Raw genomic sequence first — 11730 nt, forward strand, 5'->3', positions numbered from 1 at the left:
TGTGTGTTTACAGAGTTTCTATGGCTTTTCTTTTTACTTCGCCCATATTTAACCTGTGCATTTCTGCTCAGATCTTCTATTTAACCTGATAAAGTCATTATGATTTCTTTTGAACACATGTTTGTTCGCAGTTGACATTCCCTTATCTATTCCTCTAATAGATAGTTTGATGTTGGGTATTGATTTCTGTTAACATCTTTGAAGCCTGGGAACATGTATGGATATGCTCAGTGAGGCACATATTGCTTTTTTCTGAGACGCAGGTCTGATGCTGACCGTCAATTTTCACTTTACCCAGAGAGTAGTACATTTTCCTGACAAGGAGAAGGCACACCGTGGGACATTGGACCACATCCCAATTCTGTTAAAAATGCTCAGCATCCATATAAAGCATCCTTCTCCCAACAGTTCTTTTTCCCTAGACCATCAATTCAATCTTTTTAGATATAGTTTTCAGACTTTTATCGACTCACGTTCCCACGTCAGAATTGTGTGTAGAGGGTGGAATTAAAGCTTGGTGTCCCTCCAAGTCAGGCTAGATTTTTTTCTTTCTCTCTACAACCAGCACACATTTCCCTTTACTCTTATCTTATCTGGCTTTAACCTGCTGCCCACCAGCAGCTGTCTTCTAGAAGTCTACTGATTTCATCAAATCCAGCCTATACAGTGTTTTATTTACGTCTTACAAGATGGCTCATCTTTTCCCCACCTGAACAGGTGATTTCAGTAGATCTTTAGGGATAGTTGTATTATGTGTGTTGCTGGGGTGCATTTTTGTTGTTAACAGAATATAAGTCTTGCATCTTTTTCATGGATTTTTAAATATCTCAATGAATTTTTAAAAAAATACGTTTGGCCTTGAATTTTACTTTATCTGTTATTTGTAAGTTCTAATGTAATCTACTTTTAAAAGGCATCTTTTATGCTCTTGTCTATGACTGGGGTGTGCTTGTTACAAATAGCATACAGCTGGATTTTACTTTTCAGCACAGTCTAGAAATCATCGTATTTTCTTCTTGTTTTATGATTCCCATTTACTTGTTGCATTTTATTTTACTTTCTTCTAAATGTTGACAAAGATGTGAAACATCCTCCAAATCACCCCGTGGAATCCTCAGCTCTGGGATATTGTTCACAAAATCTACTAACCTGAACACATGAAGAATTTATTATCAAATAAGCCTACTGCTGGATTCATGGTGCGGTGCTGTAGGATAAGCACTGGACTGTAATGTCAGTTTGAACCACAAGATCGACAGTTCAAATCCACCAACCACTCCTCAGAAACCCTACACAAGGTAGCTATGAGTCAGAACTGGCTCAACAGCACTGAACCACAACAACAATCCTACTGCTAGCGTTACACCCTAAAATACATTCTGTTTTGCAGTATAGGCATACAAGATAGTTCTTGAAAGTATTATTCATAAAAACACAAACAGGAAGCCATGATATGTTTGTCAATAATTGAAGGGGTAATTAAAGAGACCAGTAATTGAATGGAATGAAGGACTGCAGATATCAGATACAACAACATGAGTGGCTCTCATAGACATAAAATTCAGCATGAGCTGAGCCAAGAGGATGTATAGGATTCCGTTTATATTACATTCAAAAGCTGGCTAAGTCAGTCTATGATATTACAACTCAGGGACAGGGGTAAGGTTGGGAACGGGTTTGAGGGGGATTCTGAGGCTCAGGTAATGTTCTATTTCTTATGTGTGTGCGGGGGTCCTGCAAGTGCTCATTTAAACGTTGAGCTGTGCACTTACAACACACACACTATTCTCTATGTAGGTTATAATTTTCAATAAAAATTCATTTTTAAAATCTCCCTCTGATTATTATGTGGAGACTATAGGATACAAGAATAAAAGCAGGGTAACCATTTACAGACCTCATGCAATACTCCAGCAAGAGCTGATACAATCAAATGTTATCAGTAATGGCGGTGGCAGTGACATCGTGAAGCAACAGACCCCGGAAGTATTTAGAGTTGAAAGGACTTGCAAATGGATTGAATGGGAAGAGATGAAAAGAGAGGAATCAAGGATGACTCTCGAGTTGTGATATAAACAAGTAGATCAGTGTTGCAATTGTGTGATACAGTAAAAGAGGAGAAATAGGATTGCAGAGTGTGTGACGCTCTAGGATAAGCACTGGGCTACAAAGTCAGTTTGAACCACAAGGTTGGTGGTTCAAGCTCACCAGTTGCCCCTCAGAAATCCTACACAGGGTCACTATTAATTGAAACCAATTTGATGGCTCTTAACAAGAGCAACATATCTGAGATATGTCATCAATGAGATGCTTTGTAGAAATTTTTATGTAATTATGAGTTAATGATTGGAGGTATAAATCTCTAGCTCAGTGGAAGTTATGCAGAATGATCCTTTTACAAACAGTATAGAAGAGGCTTCAAAAATTTCAGGGGAAAATGGAACTGAAAGATAATGGGATTTATCCATGAACATGTTGAAACTCCTTCATATACCTCCTCAGATATTTTCTATCTACAGTCACCACACCATGGACTGAAACATGCCATTGATCATGACAATGGCTGTTGTTGTGGATGTTAAGTACCATCAAGTCGGTCTGACATGTGATGTCTCTATAGGGTCTCTGAAGAGCATCTGGTAGGTTTCAGCCACGGACCTTGGTTAGCAGTCCAGTGCTTATTCTACAACATCCCACCAGGACTTCTATGGCAAAGGAGGAGAAAACATTTCGTTCTGTTTTCCATAAAGTCACTATAAGCCAAGAGTCAACTCAACTACAATTAAGAACATTAAAATTATATTAGAAGAAATCAAATTGTCTAGATAGCAGTATTAATTTACCATTATGCTTAAAGATTAAATATCGATTTGCAGATTTATGTAAAAAAAAAATAAGTAAAAGAATATCCACTACATGCATACTTACAATCAAGAAGCAAAATGACCATATGCCACGTTTTTTTTTTCCATGTCGAAAAATGAATGAAATCATGTATGTCAAGAACACAAGAGAAAAGGCATATCCAATACCAAACGGAATCTGAAAGTAGGAGTATTACATTTGGGTGAAATAAATGTTATATGGAAAACAGTACATGCTTAACCCTCAATCCTCCCCCATTATGGCATTGTACAGGAAATCTGAAGTTGTTTGGTTTAAGAACAATTCATGTTGCTGTGTTAATGACAAATTCATTTGTCATTTTAATCACTTACATGAAATAATAGATTTTCCACTGGAAATGCAAACTCATTTTGCATGAACATGTAGTCCAATATCTGCATTAGGAGGAGGATCAGGAAATACAAAGGAATATCCACCAGTGCCTGTCCAAACCAGTAAGCAGATGGATACAAGCCTGATATCCATAGTTGGGAGTGAGCTTTTTTCTAATAAAGAAACCGGAGACATAAGAAAAGATCCTGAAAATCTGAGACTTGAAAACACAACAGATGTAATCACAAAGATACTCATTTTGTGAGATCTCTTTAATAACTGCTGTGAGGAGCCCAAATAGTCCTGCCATTTACAGCATCAAACCAGCACTCCTGCTTCGGAAGCGGGCAGATCTCTCACCAGTCAAGGCAAGAAGACTGCAGCAAACTGCATGGCGGCTTCATCTGCTAGAGGGAAACCCCACAACATCACTAGCTTGTGTTACATCACAGAATGACTGGGTGTTGCTGAGAAGGTCCTTGTCCTTTGCTTCTCAACGCAACTCTTTCCTTTGACACTATGACTATTTGCTCAGTCGACAGAAGTCATTTGTCCATTTCCTGCATGATTCTTAAGGTTAATGCGGAACATAAACAGTGCATTTGTAATCAACAGTCCATTATGTTGAATATAATATAAGGATGATTATCTTAACCCATGAGGGGCAGAATGATTAAGTAATTTTTGCAAGATCATGTAACTTGACAGTGGAAGAGTCAGGATTGGGAGCCAGGGAGGTTGACCCCAAAAGAGTTCCAAGAAAGAGTGACAAACTGTGGAAAGAAACCAGTGGGCATGTGGTTTCATCAGAGTCAAGGAAGAAGAAGACTATATTGTATGTGTCACGAGAGTAGCTGTTAAGCGAGGCTCCTTTTAAAAGCAGAATGAGTGGAAATAAATTCAATCCAAGACATTTCTTGAACTTTTACGAGGTTCAACGTCGCAAAGCAATCATCACTAAGGACACTGGGACACCAGGAAGGCTTTGTTGAATTTTATATAAAAGCATTCAGAAATGAAGATTTAAAGGAATAATGTTCTTTCAACCATACATCCAAGGACTGCAGTGAGTTATCAGGTGGTTTAACCAAATACCTTTAGCAGCATCTTAAAGGTGGGAATTATTACTGAGAGAGAGAATGTGACTGTCAAGGCAAATGATGGGCCAAGTAAGAGGTGAAGTCCCTATAAATCAAGGGCATTGCCTAAGCTGTCATTTCTGAGTCTCTCAGTTGGTTGTTGTTGTTTTTTTAAGTATTTTCCTCATATTTGCCAACCGGTGATTAAGATGTTTGGCTATTCATTGTACCAATCGAAGATTAGATGTACCACCTGAAAATGCACTTTGTATCATAAGGGGGAGTCCTCTATGTATTAAAAACATGTAAACTTTGTTCCTCTCCTTACTTTGTAATCGCTGATGCTGCTCATTGAAATGTAAGGTGCTAAACAGGCTGCCACAGGTACCCAGAAGAAGGCATCCCTCAGGTAGAAAAATTCATAACCCACGAATATCTGAAATCATGAAGAACATTGTGAGTGGATGGCAATTGGTCACATGGTTCAAATGCACTTGTTTAACTGAACCTCTAAAATAAATGCCTTGGTCTGACCACACAAAGCACCACCCAAGGTCCCATCTGTAACTCCTTATCCATATTCTCAATGCTGTCTTGAGGCAGCTAGGGCTCTGGACATGTATCATGATTCACTTGTAAAGAAGCAGATTCAGCCAACTTATGTGAGGTGGCTAAGGCCCCCCAGTTAGTAACTAGCAAGTAAGACATGAAATTCCCGATCGTCTGACTACATGGTTATCACATTTAGGCTATTATTTCAATAGCGAGTTGATTGTGAACCGTCAGTGAAGGGGGTTATTGTGTTATTCTCAGAAACTGGAGCCAAATCCGATCAGTCAACACTTCTGATGCTCCCCCCACCCTCACCCTGGTTCCGCATCTAATGCAGGAGTCGTCATTCTAGGGTCTCCAGGAGCCTGACAACCATGGTAGAGTCAGGAGGGTGGGTATTGGAAAACGGGAGTGATGGGGCTTAGAGAAGAGATGGACATCATGAGCTTGACATAAAGACGTTGGATCAAAAAATTGTTAAACCCTATGTAGGTTGAGGAGCACCTTGGGTTTCCCTACAAGCCTTGATTTGAACTCAATTGTCTCATTGTAGTAAGTCATCCGAGGACACAAATCATGAATTTAGGGCTTCCTTACTTCTCTCTCTTCTTACCCCCTCCCCAAACTTAGCAGCACTCCAGGCCCCTCCTCACTGCTGGGATAAGAATGCATATGTGTAGGGGAGGTCCTGCAACGGGAAGGAAAGGTACAAGCGGAAACACCTGACAACCTCATGCTTGGCTATAATCACGCTGGATGATTTTCCTGATTCGGAAGATCTCTAGGAATGGAACATTCTGAATTTCCCATCCCTACAATTTACAATTCATCCTAATAGCCAGTCCCTCTTACTCATGTCTTGGATCATAAACAACAGATAACATCCATGTTAGATTATACCCCAACATAGTCAGAGCTTGTGGGGTCTGCCACACAGACATACTTACTAACAACAGAGTAGTTAAAATGTCAAGTTTCTGTACATGCATGTATATGTAAAGTATATGCTATATATAGCCTTAAACTTAGAATAAGTTTATAAAAATGAGTATGATGTGATTTCAGCATTCCAAGGATTTTCTTGCAATTTACTTATGTCTCAGTAAATGGTAGATAATCTTATACTTACATCAACATAATTGAATCTGTCAGTCTTAATACGTTTAGAAGAATTAAAAGTTCCAAGTAACCCATTACTAATAATATCCATAAGAACAGGAAAACAATTCAACCTTTTGGTATTACATGCTACAGAAAATCTGAGATCCTAAAAGAAAACAAAAATGAATTACAAATCCTCAGAAAGCAAATACAAAGTTTGATGAATGAAAAAGAAAATCATTCAAATTAGTGATAATATAATAAGGTCAGAAAATAGAATGTGGTTACTTTCACCATCACTGATATTATTATAGTAATTTCCAATAAGCTTCTAGGAGTCCAGTGTTTTAATTATTATTTACTTATACTGTACACTACTTAGGAGCTCTGGTAGTATAGTGGTTACGAATTGAGCTGCTAACCTCAGGGTCAGCAGTTTGAAATTATCAGCTATCCCATGGGAAAAAGATGAGGCTTTCTGCTTCCATAAAGATTTACAGCCTCGGAAAACCTGTACAGGGTTGTTATGAGTTAGAACCTACTCCACAGCACACAACCACCACCACCATACCACTACTATCTGTCAGTTTGTCACACTGTGGTGACTTGTGTATTGCTATGATGCTGGAAGCTACGTCACTGGTATTTTAAATACCAGCGGGGTCACCATGGTGGACAGGTTTCAGCTGAGCTTCCAGACTAAGACAGACTAGGAAGAAGAATACGCAAGCTATGTCTGAAGGGTTAGCAATTAAAAACCTTATGAATAGCAGTGAAGTATTACCAGATACAGCACCAGAAGTTAAAAACACTATGAATAGCAGTGGAACATTTTTGGATAGTTTCAGAAGATGAGCCCCTCAGGCTGGAAGGCACCCAAAATGCAACTGGGAAACAGCTGCCTCTTCAAAGTAGAGTTGACCATAATGACAAGAATGGCACAAAGTTCTCAGGATTTCATTCACTGACAGGGCACAACTCCAAGTGAGAAGAAACACCTGCAGAGATCCATTAGTACTCAGAACATGGAATGTATGAAGTATGAATCTAGGAAAATTGGAAGTTATCAAAAAATGAAACAGAATACATAAAGATTGATATGGTAGATGTTAGCGAGCTGATAAGAGCCCGGCAGCGTAGTGGATTACAAGCTGGACTGCTAACCACAGGTTCATAGTTTGAGTCTACCAGAAGAAAGATGAAACTTTCTGCTTCCATAAAGATTCACAGCCTTGGAAACCCTGAACAGACTCGCTATGAGTCAGAACTGACTCAGTAACACACAACCATCACCACCACCACCACCAGTGAGCTGAAATGGACTGATATTAGCCATTCTGAAACTAACAAGCATATGGTTTACTACACTGGAAACAAGAGATTGAAGAGGAAAGGCATCACATTCATTGCCAAAAATAACATTTCAAGATCTGTCTTGAAGTATAATGCTGTCTATGATAGGATAATATCCATACACCTACCAGGAAGAACTGGTTTGGCACTGTAGAATAATCACTAGACAGCACGGTCGGTTTAACCTGTAAGGTAGATTTGACCTGCCAGATGGCAGTTCAACCAATAAGCTGCTCCTCAGAAACCCTATACAGAGTCACTATGAGTTAGAACTGACTCGATTACACTTAACAACAAAAACAAGGAAGACCTGTTAATACCACTATTATTTAAATTTATGCACCAACCATGAAAGCCAGTTATAATGAAATTAAAGAATGCTACCAATTTCTTCATACTAAAATTGATCAAACATATAATCAAGAAGCATTAATAATTACTGGTGATTGGAGTGCAAAAATTGGAAACAAAGAGGAAGGCTCAGTAGTTGGAAAGTATGGCCTTGGTGATAGAACAATGCTGGAGATCACATGATAGAATTTTGCAAGACTAATGACTTATTCATTGCAAATACCTTTTTTAGACGACTTAAGAGGTAACTATATGAGGGACCAGTCGCTGCAGAAGGACATTATGTTTGGTAAAGTGGAGGGTCCGAGAAAAAGAGGAAGATCCCCAATGAGATGGATTGGCCAAGAGGCAGCATCGAGGGACTCAAGCATGGCAACAGTAGTGAGGTTGGCCCAGGATCTGACAGTGTTTCGTTCTGCTGTGTATAAGGTCACTATGGGTCAGTACCAACTCGATGGCACCTAACAACAACAACAACAACATATGAGACTTGACTGCTAACCAAAATGTTGAAGATTCAAACCTACCGGCCACTCCTTGAAGATCCTTTAAAGGGTCACTATGAGTCAGAAGTGACTCAAAAACACTTGCCAACAATATACATGGACCTCCCTAGATAGATTACACAGGAATCAAACTGACAATATCATCAGTTTGACAAAACAAGGCCAGGGGTCAACTGTGGAAACAGACCATCAATTTGCTCATATGCAAGTTCAGGCTAAAGCTGAAGTAAATTTTAAAAAGACCGTAAGAGAAAAAAATATGACTTTGAATATATCCCACCTGACTTTGGAGACCATGTCAAGAACAGGTTTGGTGCATTAGAAACTAATGAAGGATGACATCAAGAACATTATACAAGAAGACAATAAAAGATTACTTAAAAAGATGGAGGTGACAAGAAGATCAAAGTGAAAGATCAAAGAAGAGACTTCGAAACTTGCTCTTGAGCACGGAGAAGTTAAAGCAAATGGAAGAAATGAGGAGGTAAAAGAGCTGAACAGAAAAGGTCAAAGGGCAGCCAAGAAGACTAAGTCAAGTATTACAACAAAATGTGCAAAGACTTAGAATCAGAAAACCAAACGGGAAGAACATTCTCAGCATTTCTCAAGATGAAAGAACTAGAGAAAAATTCAAAACTCAATTAGAAATATTAAAGGATTCTATGGGCAAAATATTGGATGATGCAGAAAGCATCAAAAGAATGAAAACAACCCTAGGGAGGGTTCTAACTTCAACTCCATCCTCACTCATAAATGACTGAAGCAGTTCGGAGTAAAGGTGAGGCCGACATTGCACAGCTTTTTCAGAATCAGTATATGGAATGATTTTTCAAAATAATCCAGAAGTTTACATTTTAATGCAAAACAGTCCAATCTTTAAATGTTGCCAAATACAGTTGTGGTTGCTTCTTAAGTGCCATTGAATCAGTTCTGACTCATAGCAACCCTGTAGAGGGTTTCCAAGGAGCAGCTGGTGGATTTGAACTGCCAACATTTAGGTTAGCTGTCCAGTGCTTATCCTACATCACCACACCAGGACTCGGCCAAATAATAAGCATATAAGTCACCAGCAGATCTTAGTAAATGCAGATTTTCACTCAGAAGATCTGGAATGGGACTTAAGGTGCTAAATTTCCCCAAAGTTCTCAGGTGATCCAGTGATGACAACCCATAAACCTATTTTGAGCTGCAAGGAAATAAGGCATTTAAAAAAAAAAAAAAAAAGTCAGATAAGTAGGCATACTTATCGGATTTGACTCACTTGCCTATCAAAGTCACGCGTGGAAAATCACTATCCAAAAGATTAAACTGAGGTATTAATTCTTGGCCACTGGAATGATAGTTTGCAACAGACGTTGACAGATATATATTTGAAGGCTATACTAAGATATCATTTGAATTGAAATTCTGCTGTCAATAACATTTAAATTAATTGTTGAAATGTAATCTAGTTGGTAGTAAGATTTTAAATAATTATTGTTTTCCCCATTGCATGTAATTTGAGTACAATTAAACTGCATTTCATTTTCAGTTATTATAAAGAGACTTTGGGCAAATAATTGAAAACCAGTTTCCCCTATAAAAATAAAAATGTCCCATTTGTTTGAATCAAATAGACCTTTTATGTCTGTTGATATATATTACTCAAATTGTCCTTTTGATCAATATCTTCAATGAGGTGCAACAATGAGAACCCGACGTACCCTTTCATCACCAGACACAATGATAGCACCGTTATACGAGGGGTCATCAGTGCCATTTCTAGTTCCAAAGGCATCCACTTCCAAAGCTATGTTCTGCCGCCTCAGAGAATGTATAAAGTTATTGATGCTTGACCCTGACATAAAGTTAAAGAAAAGGCAAAAATAAAATAAAATGACAAATCATATTAAGAAGAAAAAGAAAACCTACATGATGCTATTTAAGGCACATCACAATCACTTACTGAACGTCCTTAGCATAGCAGAATGGAAGCTATGGCACTAAAATTCGTTCTGAAATCGTGGATATGTCAAAGTTGCTTTACCTAGAGCCTAAGGGTTTCTTTATTATTCCCGTCAGTGTAAAAATATTAATTCCATTTTATGTATACAGTTTCTATCTTCTTATACCACCACTCATCTGTCAGTTTGTCATACTGTGGTAGCTTGTGAGTTGCTGTGATTTTCTGAAAGCTATGACACGGGTATTTTAAATACCAGCAGGGTCACCCATGGTGGACAGGTTTCAGATGAGCTTCTAGACAAAGACAGACTAGGAAGAAGGAGAGACAGACTACTTCTGAAGATTTAGTTACTGAAAAACTTATGAATAGCAGAGGAACACTGTCAGATATAGTGCCAGAAAATGAGCCCCTCAGGTTGGAAAGCAATCAAAATGCGACTGGGGAAAAGCTGCCTCCTCAAAGTAGAGTTAACTGTGATGACGTGAGTGGAGTAAAGCCCGTGGGAATAAAGCCCAAGAGCCCTTCATTTGCTGATGGGGCACAACTCAAAATGAAGAGAAACAGCTGTAAACATCCATTGAATATCGGAACAGGGAATGTACAAAGTATGAATCTGGGAAAATTGGAAGTTGTAAAAAATGAAATGGAACACATAAACATCATCAATATCTTAAGCATTAGTGAGCTAAAATGGACTGGTATTGGCCATTTTGAACCTGACAACCAGTTACTATGCCGGGAATGACGAATTGAAGAGGAATGGTGTTACATTCATCATCACAAAGAACATATCCAGATCAGTCATGAGGTACAACGCTGTCTGTGATAGGATAATATCCATGTTCCTAAAGGGAATCCCAGTTAATACCACTATTATTCAAATTTACACACCAACCACTGAAGCTGGTGAGGATGAAATAGAAGAATTCTACCAACTTCTTCAATCTGAAATTGATCAAACATGCAATCAAACATGTATTGATCATTACTGGTGATTGGAATGCAAAGGTTGGGAGCAAAGAGAAAGGATCAATAGTTGGAAAATATGACCTTGGTGATAGAAATGATGCTGGAGAACGCATGATAGAATTCTGCAAAACCAATGATTTGTTTATTTCAAGTACCTTTTTTAGACAGCATAAGAGATGACTATACACATGGACCTCACCAGATGGAACACTTAGAAACAAAATTGACTACATCTGCCGAAAGAGATGATGGAAAAGCTCCATATCATCCGTGAAAACAAGGCCAGGGGCAGACTGTGGAACAGACCATCAATTACTCAAATGCAAATTCAAACTGAAGCTGAAGGAAATGAAAACAAGTCCACGAGAACCAAAATATGACCTTGAATATATCCCACCTGAATTTAGAGATCATCTGAAAAACAGATTTGATACATTAAACAATAAAGACCAAAGACCAGAGGAGTTGTGGGATGACATCAAGAACAGCATACATGAAGAAAGCAAAAAGTCATTAAGGAGACAAGAAAGAAGGAAAAGGTCAAAATGGATGTCAGAAGAGACAATGAAACTTGCTCTCCAGTGTAGAGATGCTAAAGCAAATGGAAGAAATGAGGAGGTACAAGAACTAAACAGAAAATTTCAAAGATCAGCTG

The 11730-nt window shown here is 38.5% G+C and overlaps 1 pseudogene; it reads right to left on the minus strand.

Annotated features, from left to right (window-relative positions):
• LOC102813976 overlaps window positions 1–11730 on the minus strand; it is a 74234-nt pseudogene that overhangs the window by 30289 nt on the left and 32215 nt on the right.

This window comes from Chrysochloris asiatica, unplaced genomic scaffold (assembly GCF_000296735.1).
Source record: "Chrysochloris asiatica unplaced genomic scaffold, ChrAsi1.0 scaffold00192, whole genome shotgun sequence".
NCBI lineage: Eukaryota > Metazoa > Chordata > Mammalia > Afrosoricida > Chrysochloridae > Chrysochloris > Chrysochloris asiatica.